Source organism: Bacillus rossius, chromosome 1, assembly GCF_032445375.1.
Source record: "Bacillus rossius redtenbacheri isolate Brsri chromosome 1, Brsri_v3, whole genome shotgun sequence".
Taxonomy (NCBI): domain Eukaryota; kingdom Metazoa; phylum Arthropoda; class Insecta; order Phasmatodea; family Bacillidae; genus Bacillus; species Bacillus rossius.
The window spans coordinates 237,004,633-237,017,526 of record NC_086330.1 but is presented as its reverse complement, the minus strand read 5'-3'; the positions used below and the strand labels follow the sequence as shown (position 1 = coordinate 237,017,526).

The window sequence follows — 12,894 nt, the reverse complement described above, 5'->3', positions numbered from 1 at the left end:
GAATCTACATGTGGTGGCCTAGAAAGGATCATGACATTGAACAGCTTGTGGGGTAATGTTGTGAATGCCAGAGCTTAAGAACAAAAATCCACCAAAGGTAACTTATATTACCTGGCGAAGAAAAGGTGTTTTTGATACTTGTAGATGAATACTCAAAATGGCCTGAGGTGAAGTTAGTACCTACCATCAGTGTCATAGGCTGCAGTGATTACAGAGTTAAAAAAAAATATATTAAGTGTTCATGGCATTCCAGAGTGTATAGTGTCTGACAAAGGTACAGTTTTTGTATCACTAGAAATGATTATTTTGCAAAAAAAAAAATGGAATCAGACTTGTTCAGTCAAAACCTCAAAACCATTCCACCCATCTAGCATTGGCAAATTGTGCGTACCTGACAGTTAAAGGGAAGTTGGAGAAGCTGTGTAACGGAGATTGGCAGACAAGGCTAGCCAGGACACCTTCTGTACTTTGCACAACAGTAAGTGCTGGAACACAAACCACTACAGCTAAAAGGGTAATGGAACAGTACTGCAAACACTGTTGGATCAGATTCATCCTCAGGTGAAAAGGGGTCCCAGCCATTACCAGAGATTAAAGAGAACCAGATTTGCAGCAGTTGCACATCAACGATCCAGTGCTATTCCGTAGCTATAGTGGAAAGCAAAGTGACTGGTTGGTGTTGTGAAGGCAGCTTGTGGGAGACTAATCTATGAAGTAACAGATGATGATGGAAAAGCAAACAGGTGGCATGTAAACCAACGTTTGCACAGAAAAGGGATGACCATCCCACATGAAAGACAAGCAAGTACCAGTAAGCAGTAAAACATCCTCAGGCATTCTAGAATGTCTGGACGGGCTTTGATACAGAGACCAGAAGGTTTAGGAGGAGGACTGCAGTGCAGACAGAGAATCAACAAGCAGACCAGCATTCAATGGGGTCAACGATGATGAGCATTGTGGAATGGTCAAGCAGAGGAACCAGAATGAACAGCAACCACCAAGGAAGAGACAGGTCAAGTTGAGAGTCCAGAATCAAGTCCATTCCGAGGATTTTCACAACCGGTTCCAGCAGGGAAGGTCCAGTGTAGTACGAGAAAATTTCACAGACATGTGATACAACAGCCAGATAGATTCAGGGACTATGTTATCTCATAACTCAAAAAGGAAGGAGGTGATGTGTACTGTTGTTGTAGTTTTTGTGTGTACGAGGAGCTATCTAAAAAAAAAAAAAAAAAACTGATTTGTCACAAAAAAATTTTTAATGGTTTTTTCAAAATTCCTTCATTCATCTTCCAAAGTACTCTCCATTTGATGTGATGCACTTGTCAAATCTTTTTTCACACTGTTGAAGCACTTCTGGAACTCTTCAGCTTTGATATCCACCAGTGTCCTTTGCAAATCTGGTTTTACCACCTCCACATCATCAAAACACTTTCCTTTTAGACTTTTCTTCATTCTCTAGAACAGGAAAAATATGCATGGGGTTAGGTCTGGTGAATACGGAGGGTGGGGAACGACAGACCACCCCTGACAGTCCAAATAACGGTTCATCCAAAAGGCTGTATGTGCAGGGGTTTGTCGTGATGAAGAAACCAGTCACCTGATCACCAAAGTTCCAGGTGTTTCCTCCACACATTCTTCCACAAATGTCTTAAAATTTTCGAATAAAAGTGCTGGTTAACATTCTGGCCAGGGGAAACAAATTCCCGGTGCACAATTCCATGAACATCATAAAAGACAATCATCATTGTCTTAATAATCAATCTCTTTTTTCTTTCTTTTTTTGGTCTGGGCGAGTTGGAAGTCTTCCACTGGCTTGACGCTTGCTTGGTTTCTGGGTCATACCCAGGAACACCAACCCTCATCACCTGTAATGTCTTTAGTCAAAAAGTTTCGATCATTGTCAATCTCTTTTTTCAAGTCCTGGCTCAAAAACAATCCAATTTTTTTTTTATCCTGTTTGAGAAGGCAAGGAACAAATTTAGTGGCAACATGTTTCATTTGCATATCCTCAGTCAAAAACCGCTGCCATGAGCTCCAACTCACTCCTTTCTCTTCTGAAATTTCGTCGATCGTGAAATGACGATCCTCAATTGGTTTGGTGAATTTTTTCAAAGTTTTTATAGTTTCGATATGTTGAAGGGCACTAAGAATCAGTATGGTCTTCAACACTCATCTCACCCCGTTTAAAGCGCTCAAACCACTTGAAAACTTGTGTGCGGCTCATAAAATCTTCCTTGATAGCCTTTTGATGCGTTTGGTAAGCTTCCGTTGCTGATTTTTCAAGCAGGAAACATTTCAAACACACTCTCTGTTCTTTTAAACATACCATGATGACTTCGCAGGCAGAAAACGAGAACAATAAGAGAAAAACAATACTACAATCAAATGTTAACCTACAACCTGATGCTGTCTGGGCAGCTGTTTAGTGATGGTACCAACTAACCCCATCTAGCGGGAGAACTCTCTACTACATCTACAAATGGTAGCACGATCTCAGTCAGGTTTTTTTGATCCCCTCCTCATACACAGTGCTTGAACACACCCAGTCCAGCTGACATCAGCTGAGTGGTAGTTCCAGGTCCACTGGGAGCTCTCAGATTTGTTTCTTTTGTTTCACTGAGCATTAAATTAAGAATCATCAACACACCAAAGTATTTATGCTTAAACTATTTTATGACTTTCTACAATACACTTTAAGTTTATTTTGGTCAGTTAGGTTTAAGTGTTGTGGATGATCAGGTGAACGACACAATGCATGAATATACGGCCTAGTGATCTCGGGCAACCACATAGAAAACTGACATCATGATGGCTGGATCGAGATTCAACCAGAGTACAACAGAATACATGTTCAGCTACTCACCACTAAGCCACCTCGCACAGTTCCCACAGTCCACACAGTCCACACGGTGCAAGAACAAGGTCTGTGGTAACGCATCACCCATATGATACACTGAGATGTATGCAAGGCTTCTAGAAGTGCCTCACTAGAAGTGAGCTATCGTGCAAGCGGCCAAGTTGAGATCACACTATCGATCACGCTGTAAGTTGCTAGGTGTAGTATATTCTTGTATTCCATGGGTTCAGCAATTAAAATATGTAGTCGAGTGGAAAGATGCAATACCCAAATGAATAATAGTAAAGTAAAAAGAGCATGTAATAAAAGTGAAAAACTTAAAAAAATAAAATAAAAAATCACAGATTTATAAATTGTAATAATTTCAATTAATAAACTTTCCTAAAGAGTAACTTTATGAATTGACTTCAAGACTTTCACTAAGTAACTGTACTTTTTTTTTCTTTCAAAATTTTCAATTGAGAGCAAGTGAAACTTAGGGACAATGACTATGGTTGTATCACTAATTCCATACACATGTAAAGGCTACACATAGTTGTTCTTTTATATAGTTATGGAATATGAGCAGAAATAAATGTAAAACAAAAATAATGAAAAAATCAAGGTTTTTTTTTTTTCATTCTGCAAATAACAAAAATTCTGCAAAGACATATGTCATTTTTGATGCTTAAAATGTTAATGCTCATTACTTTGTTAAAGAACCCTTCTCATTATATTTTACGTACTTATAGCATTATGTAAGACAGTATGTGTTTCCAGCACTTTTTTTTTTATTTCTGAACATTTTCATACTTGTGGATAAACTGGGGATTGATATTCGGCCAGATTATTGTAAAGTCATAAAAATTGAGTAAATATTCTTACAACTGAAGTATTTATTTTTCTCCTTAATGTATTGAACTATGTTATTCAACAAACAATGGACAATTTAATTATGTAGATGTATCAGTTGTACATATGTTTAAGTACACTGTGCACTATTGACTAACAATATTACTAAACTAAGAAACAATCAATATCAACACAAGCTTGGAAATGAATCATGATGAACATTACATCAAGTTAATGGTACAGTAAACTCCCGGTATATTGCGCCTCGATTGATCGCGGAATCGGGTATATCGCGGGTCAAACCATGTCCCCCAGTCAGAAATGAATAATAATAATGGAATAAATGGTTGACAGCCGATTAGGATAATTTTGCGTTGTAACTAACAAACTAAGCATCGGGCAGAAAAAAGCCTAGGCGTAGAAAATGTCCGCAGTAAAATTCTAAACAAGATATCTCCGTACATTATTCCTCTATCTTGTAGGGTTTTCAAATTATGGTCCAATCCAGCCCAGTGATATTTTTTGAAACACTAGTTCTTAACGTCGCTTTATCTCACAAATGAAGCATTGGACAGGGGACCTGATAAAGCCCACCGTCCAGCGACATCCAGCGTGACTCGGCTGGGGATTGATGTTGGATAGGCTTGGTTGTCGGCAAGCGCGGGGTAGGGAGAGGCGAGCCGAGAATATGGAGAGAGGTAGAGATTAGAGCGGGCAGAAACACGAGGGGGAGTGGGGGAGGGAATGTGTTCACGCAGCACACAGGCAGAGCATGAGTCACTTGACTGAGCAGCGTCCCTGCGTACAAGGCAAAATCAGGTAGTCCGGTGTTTAAAATTCCACTCCAGAATCTTAACTGGTACTTTACTGGACATCTGTATATAAATGTTTTGTTACAACTTAAACCTACAGACGTAATATTATTGGGTAATTCATTGTATTATACAAGTTCATCTTTTCACTTTGGTATAATGTTTTAACATTAAATAGTAAAGTAAATCGGCTAGCGTATTTTTAATCTTTGCCCAGGAATTCCCAGTGGTCCAATATTTACGTGAACCATACTGTACCACTTTTGCCGTGAGGTAGTAAACAAGTCCCGGAAATGTTTATGTGTAGCGGTCTCCCGACCTTTAAACAGAGGCTGGGGAATATAACACTTGCCGATCCGAGCCACACACTCTCAGCAACTCGACACAGCGTTTGGTGAAATAAGTAAAGACAAAGTTTAACACGGTTTTTAATACGGCGTCACTGATTGCGCTAAAATTAAATTGGCGCAATTTTTGTTTCCCACGTGTGACCATTTATAATTTACTGTAAGCATGGATAATAAAGTTTAACCACTTGACACGATAGACGATTCTTTATTTTTTATTGTACGAATGCTAGAATCGTTTTTTTTTCCTGTATCTGCGGCCTGCTTCTACAAAAGACAAGCTATCTGTAAGTAAATCTAGAATTTTTATTTTGTCAATCAAACTCGATACTTTGCGATTCATATTCGGTTTGAAGTATCACTACGGCCTTTCTTTTTAGAAGACTTTGACCACAGAATTGTGTGTAACCGCACACACTGCACTTACTTTGTTACGGACACTGACGAAGCAGATACTGTGGCTGACACCACGAGACTGGCAGCAGCTTGTGTGCCGCACGTGTGTATGGCGGCGTGTGGCGCGCTCGTAGGCCGTGCGACAAACTGTGCGCGGCACGCGGAAAAATAAAAACAATTCAACATTTAATATTTATTTTTAAAATTTATTATTTTTATTTTTTCACCCGTGTTTAGTGAAAACTGCGGATGCAAAGTCCGCACAAAGGCGGGCCGTCTATACTGTGCGTGCTTGCCGACCTATTAGAACACACAGGCGGTGTTTTATGCCTTTTGACCTTGGTCACATCGAAACATCGCGGTTATGCAACAATGCGGGTAAAAGTTATGTCCCCCGACAACCGCGTTAAATAGGGAGTGTACTGTAAGTGGTAATCTTCCTTCATATAGAGAGTATGTCTTCTGGTTCCTTTAACATTTTCTATTTACGAAGTTATCTTCAAATATATTACATTGAACAAAGTTCAGATATTAATTCTCTAATCTGCTACTAATACCCTGTTTTATCGCACAATCATCGCACCTATATTTTAGGGCGTCAAAATTTGGATAAAAAAAATCTCTCCCGTAAATGTCGCATGATGATTTTGGTCCCGCTATTAGATTCCGAGCACTTTGTGTAGGTATCTTTTCCATATAAAACTATGTGTTTTAAAGTAGAAATCTAATATTTATTCGGATATTACCACTTATTTAATTAACGGAAATACAAAGTTGTCTGATGTGTAAATTTTCTTTTAAAGACTTTTTTAAATGATATAACCTTTATCTGTTCGTCTGCGTCGCTGCGGTGTACCACTTATAAAAATGTAGCCAGGGCTAGTTGGCATCATTCATGTTCGGTTATGTTGCTTCCCGCATAGAGAGCGCGCACGTAGTCAAATATGTATCAATATCTCGCAGATTGCATGCAACGCGCACTTTCTGTCAGAGCTGAGTTAACTACATTTGTTGGCCCGCATTCTTTCGTGATACTACGACGATAGTTATGCGTTAGTTCAGGCTCGCAATTCACATTTAGGTTTTTTATTTGAAGTTGAAGAAAGGTTTTCATTGCATGACTTATTAATTTAAATTGTTCGGTGTGCTTTTATATACTCCACTTTTTAAATAAACGTACTTTCCATGAATGGGTTTTGTTTTTATAAATAACTTTACCTAACAAAAAAATTTTTTTTTCTCATAAACGTCGCACCCCTACTTTTCAAACTCGATTTTAGTATGAAATGTGCTACGATTATGCGATAAAAACGGTAGTTCATCTAAAAGTAAAATCACGATACTATAATAAATGACACAGGATAAAAAGGATTAAACAATACCATTCAATCATCTGTAACGTCTAACCCCAGTAAATTCCATGTTGAGTTGAAAGTTTGTCCGTCATATTCCTGAAGTTGCCAGGAGCACAAAAAGAAAAACCGGCCTTCGTTGTAACCAGTCCAACTGTTTATAGTTATATTATTATTATTTTGATTATTATTGTAACATTAATTGTATATTTCATGAGCCGATCTGATGTATTTAATTATTTTATTGTAAAGAGGACAACCAAAGTTAACCTATATAACACATCTAATTGCCAGAGACAACACACGTTTTAACTTCAGGGTCATCTAAGCATTATTCTTTGGAAACTTTATTCATTTGCCTTAGTTCAGCACTCTTACACGCTAATATCCAAGTTTTATTTCACTATGCAGTTAATTTGGTTTGCTGATGGCCTTATAGCTCCTTGGTTGCTAGGGACGTAAAATAAATAGTTAGAATGAAGAAGAGGGAGACGCTTTCGCCATCTTGCAGCGGGAAGACGTTTCTCGGGCTGGGGCGAACCAAAGCCTTGGTTGCCGCCCGAGGAATTGAAGATTCGCGTCATCCGCGGTCGTGTGCTATATAGAATTCTCCACACTATTATTTGTGAGAATAGTTCTGGACTGAATAAGTCTCAGATAGGGAGTATCGGCGACATCTAGTGCCAACTTCCGCGTCAGTCCCGTTCGTCCCGTAGTGGTTCCGGACGACTGATGTCAGCGCCAGCGACAATCGGCCACGACGTATTGGTGAGACCGATCCAAATCAAAATAGACTTTTTAGGACGAGAGGGAAGTCAATTCTTCAGCCAGACCTCCGGCTACATCAGATCTTCTGTAGCTCGCCAATTACAGCTTCCAGCGTCGCAGCAGACCACCTGGAGGTCCTAGGAAGAGAACCTCAAGCCTCCGACAGATTATAGCTAGACCCGGCATGGTAGTCGATGTGTTCCTGTGACGTCATTTACATCTACTTACCGACAACTAGGTCTGAACAAAATGATAACATACACAGTAAATTATTTTGGTTGTTCCTCTCGCTGAATTGCATGGTAATAGTAACTTCACGTCAATATTTAAGAACCCATTAAAATTGTATGTTTTCAAACTATTACTATTTCATTTACAGTAAATGTCAATTACGTATAAGACAGACTTGGTCATAGGTAGAGCCACGATTATATGGTAATGCGCGATAAAACGAAATAACACCGAAAACCGCTTGAAAACACGAAATAAAACGAAATTGTGCGAAATCCGCGATATGTCACGAAAGTTTGTCTATCCTGATTATTTACGTTTTTTTTTCTTCCATTCTGTAAGGACAATTCACTATCTTCAGCACAATCAAATATTTCTTACAGTAACTAGCAGCCATATAAATTATATGCGACGGTGATTTATTATAGATTTTAAAATGAAGTCTCGGAATTAACATAATATTTTCTTTAAACGGTAATCTTGTGTACCATAATAATTTAAGATGTTGATAACTATGATACAATGGCCTCCGTTCACTTTCTGTAAATACAAAAATAACAAACGTCCAAAATATGTTTTTCTAAGATTACGTTTTTAATCATTAAAATATTACACACTAAAGCGCATTGCTTTTACTGTTTATTTAAAATAAAGTACGTAGGCTACGAAAATAAAATTAACCCTGCTTAACATAACGAATGTAAATAATAAATAGTACATGTTTATGTCGGTATTAATTTTCACGTACGTATGATGGTATTCGGTATGCGTTTGTATTCGCATCTATTCTCCATTGTTTTGATCTTTCCAGCACGGCAAGTTTTTGCGTATTGAGAGGTTAAATTCTTCCTATGTGATTAAAAATTTTTTTGATAATGCCTAAAACTAAGGTTTCTGCCAGTGACCGATCAAAAGAATTTTCCAGTGAAGGATTTTATATCAGTGATAAAATTTTAATGTGCAAATTCTGTAACTGCAGGCTAGACTACGAGAGACGCGATACGCTTGTGAAACATGTCGCGAGTGAGAAACATAAGCGTTTGAGGCAAAACTCATCTGTTAAACGACATCCTTGTCTAAGAGTCTTTAATGCCATTAATTTGCGGTTCAACCCAAGAAATGTGAGTAGGGTTAGCATAGAAGATGCAAACCTACAGAAGTCTCTGCATAACTTGCCTTCTGTTTCCCATCTTCCCATTGATACATTCATACATGGCTATGTTGATTTCAAAAAAATAATTGAGGATGAACTTTCATTGACAGAAACAAGCCAAATTGATGTTGCAAAGGTACTTTGCTCCCTTAAAGGGGACTACAGTGAATTTGCTCAAGCCAGTTTAAGGGCAATCTGGTTCCCAACATCAAATGTTGATGCAAAACGTTCATTTTCCAGGTACTCACTGGTAGTTAGTGACAGAAGACAACGTCTCACTCCAGAAAATGCAGAAAATTTAACTATGATAGCATTTCAATAAAACCGTTTTAATAGTAACTTTGGAAGTGCTTAATTGGGTAATTTTGTAGTGTATGTGATTGTAATTAAGTCGTGAAATTTTTAGTAGTTATTTAAAAGTTTGAATTTATGAATTTGCAAATGAACTTAATTATCTATGAATTTGCAAATGAACTTAATTGTAATTAGATCATGAGGTTTTAGTGTTTATTAATATTTGTTTTAATAAATTTGCATGTCGTACAGAAAAGCAAGAAAATTTTGCCGTGGGTATTTTGAGCAAAAAAATAAAACCATATAACACCGAAATCTTTATTTCTTTACACCGAAATTTGTCTTAAAATAACACCACAAAATCTTGACTCTAGTCATAGGTAATGCAAATTTACACTCGTAACACAACACTACCAAATTTCCTTTTAATAATTATTCTCTTGACAGCAGTACAATGCAGTGACGTGCTAGCTGAAATTAGCAGTCTGGGTAATCCATACAGCAGCAGCGTTCCCGAGATCTACTGCGGAGAGAATAGGCGCCAAAAACCCAGCAAGAACACCAATTAGTCCACAGTGGACCACATATAATACATATTCCAATTAGAGTGGCACCCATTATTGTGGGGCTTGTACAGTTGGCCACACAGAGAAAAAATTACATCATTTACTCAAAAAAATGTTTTAACTTTGTTGTCCAAATAATAGTACACTGTAAAAAAAGGACCAGGAAATAGCAAAACGGTGAACTTTGTAACCAGGTCTTTATACTAAGGCTAGTACGATAATGAGTGAAGTAAATTAAAGTTCTTAAATGTATATCAGATCAACTTTGAATCTGTATCTCTCTCTAAAACTATTGGTGTAACGTTTCAAAGGTTTGGGTTATTTATTTACAAGTAAAGTATGGTTAAAGTACTGTCAATAAAAATGGGTTTGCAATTTTACTTTGTTGTATTGTTGTTTAAGTTGAGCCGGCGACAGACATTTGAACTTCGTGCCTTGCCTCGAGAAGCTTGCCCGCGACGAGAGACTATCCCCACCCCTTTTCCCTTCCTTTTCTTTTCCCTGAGCATTGTGCCTTCAATTAGGTATTTCGGCAGGTTTTTTTTTAATTGTTATTTTAATTTTAAATTATTTTTGGAAATTTTATTTTTCTTTATAATTTGGTTACAAAAGGGTGATTTACACTTTGTTAGGCTGGTGTACTCTAATTAGTTAAACTTTTCTCAGGGACCTATCTGATATTTTGCTAGTCTAATGTAGACATTAGCAGCCCGTATGACATTTCTCCCGCTTACAGTCACGTTCCCGGCCTGTAACATTATTTCTCTGCATGACTAAAATCGCATAGAGCAGCTTCTGGCCTGCAAGCTGTATTTCTTAGAAACCCGCTGAGAGTAGCGAGTCTCGGCACAAACGAGTATCCCGTGGACGCTCGTTCCCAGCCCCCGTTGCATTTTTTTGTCCACCTCAGTTCTCAGAATTTAGCCCAGGACCATTATTCTGACGTGAACCTGCCAGGCAGTAGCCGACTTCAAAGTCCATTTGCCATAAAAAATATGTGTGCAAGGATGGACCACCCACGACATCTAGCGGCAGAAATAGTAACGTCTGTGCTTGTCGCCCGCGACACCTGTTGGCGATCTTGCCCCTCTGTCTCCTCTAGGCCGCCAGAGTGCAGCACCGGCTACTCCATAAGGCCCTATGCTTCCTTCTCGCGGCCTGTAAAAGTCGATTGTATGTTGCTTTCTGTACCTGCCGGTAGAGACCCCAGCAGTCGCCTTTCGGCGCAAACAACTGAAGTCGTGCTTACGACCACTCGGTCACCTCCGGATGTCTTCGGCCCAGAGCCGAAACTTCCCCATCTTTTCCCTAGGGCCCACAGCCCGTTTTAATTAGGAGTTTTGTCCGCCACTGCGGCACTTAGTACTCTGACTTCGGCTACTTACTGCGTCATCTCGGCGTCCTCTGTGTTAAGAGGCTTTTTCGCGGCAACAATGAACTCGTTCGAATCAGGTATGTAGTCAGCTGTCTTAAGGGATGTGATCCCAAGCTCAAAATTCAGTAGTAGCCAGTCTGTAGTAGTCATTAGAAAACAAGTCATGTTTTAGTTTAAAGTTTATTAATTTTTTTTGATATTACTAAATGATATTTTCTGCCGCATCATCCGCATAATTCTCGATCCGCACCTTTCTGATGTCGGCGCAAGGCATTTCCAGAGCCCAGGAGCTACACCCTGTTTGCTGAGTTACTTTGGTCTATTTTTCCTCCCTGAAATCCCGTTTGTTGGCCTTTTCGCGCCGACTGCGTGACTGTCCGGAAGCAGATCTAATTTGTTTGGAATTTGGCTTGTGTTTCAGACAGGGTCCAACATTTGGGCGCCGAAATTGCACTCATCATGTTGTCCAGGACCTCCAGCTTCATTTCTTTCTAAGAAGAGCTTCCTCCCGGCCAGATGTCCAACTTGAAGCCCCGGGTGATATTTAACATATAACTTCTCCCTACTGCCAACGAAACAAATTATTTAATTGAATACCAGCGAGCAGTGCCATATAGAACTTAACCAATAAGAATATATATAATGTTACAATAATAACTATAATATGTCAGGAGGGATACCTCAAATTTCTGTTTCTGTGATTTTTTTTGTTGTTAAAAGTATTGTATAACTTGTTTTAATAATATCGGGCCGGCCCCCTTTAATAACTTTAATATATTGTGTATACCATGTTATTGTGAAACCAAAACAAAAAGATTCATTTAATTCTTTTTAAATAAAACAGGGAACCTATAGACCAAGATACTTATGTAGTGTTTATTTATTTATCATTTACCTTTATATATTTAAACAATCCACTAGCTCCCAAGTTGCTTGTGTGCAGGGAGTATAAAATTGTCTTGTTCACCACCTTGTGCCCCCTCTGGTAATACTTGTATTTTTCTTTATTATTTGGCTCAGCTGTTTCCTAGGCCTTTTTTTATTAAATCTAAATAATATAATTTTAGGGCACGAGGGGCGTATCAGCATGTGGAGTAGTCGTTTGGTGCTAACTTATGGCAGTGGCGAGTGTCGAACCTTCTTCGTTGTCTTGCCTCCGAACTGGCATCATGTTCGGCTGCTAAGTTAATTAAGTTTTGCTGAGTCTTCACACAAGGGCGCCATGCCAGATGTAAGTCGTCTCAGAACTTAGTAGTAATTTAAAATTTTCTAAATTTCCTTTCGGTCCCGCCTATCAAAATTACGTTTGGCATTAAGATTTTCAATAATTAGGTTTGTTTCATTATTTCTGTAATGCGTTCATCTAGTTTGATGAGAGAGTACGGAACTCGTGATGAGAGAATGTAATTTTAGGGCCTCGCAACTGGTTCATATTCGTGAGCATTTAATGCATTGTGTGAAAAAAGTAGACATCCCTTGGTAATTTATGTTTTTAGTTCAGAGAATTGATCAAGTCATGTTAAATTATGTGCGTTGAAGCACCTAAGTATTCTGCCTTAACTTCTCTGCATTTCGTTGTGTTGCTTGTGCGTTACTTCCCTCGCTTGTAAGCATTCAAAGGGCCTTAAGGGGAATTTTCGCAAATGCATGTTTTGTGTCATGCTAGCGGGTTCAGAGAACAGAATCAAGTTCATTTGTATGCAATGCTCAAATTGTAATCAGAAGCCCATGTCACACGTTACACCAGTGCAATTATTTGTCAAAAGACCGTTTGTAATATTTTGGTCATGGCATTGTTTTAATGTGCAGGTGCTCTGTTTATGTGTAGCTTATGAAAAGACGTAGATGTAAAGTATGTTTACGTGTACAATTGTAACTTTGGCATGTTATGCACAAACTTGTTTTTGTA

General features: G+C 38.6%; 1 protein-coding gene across 6 annotated transcripts in view; it reads right to left on the bottom strand.

Moving 5' to 3' along the window:
• Positions 1-12,894, bottom strand: part of LOC134527383 (putative ATP-dependent RNA helicase TDRD12) — a 393,271-nt gene that overhangs the window by 200,431 nt on the left and 179,946 nt on the right. The gene's annotated exons all lie outside the window — the stretch shown is intronic.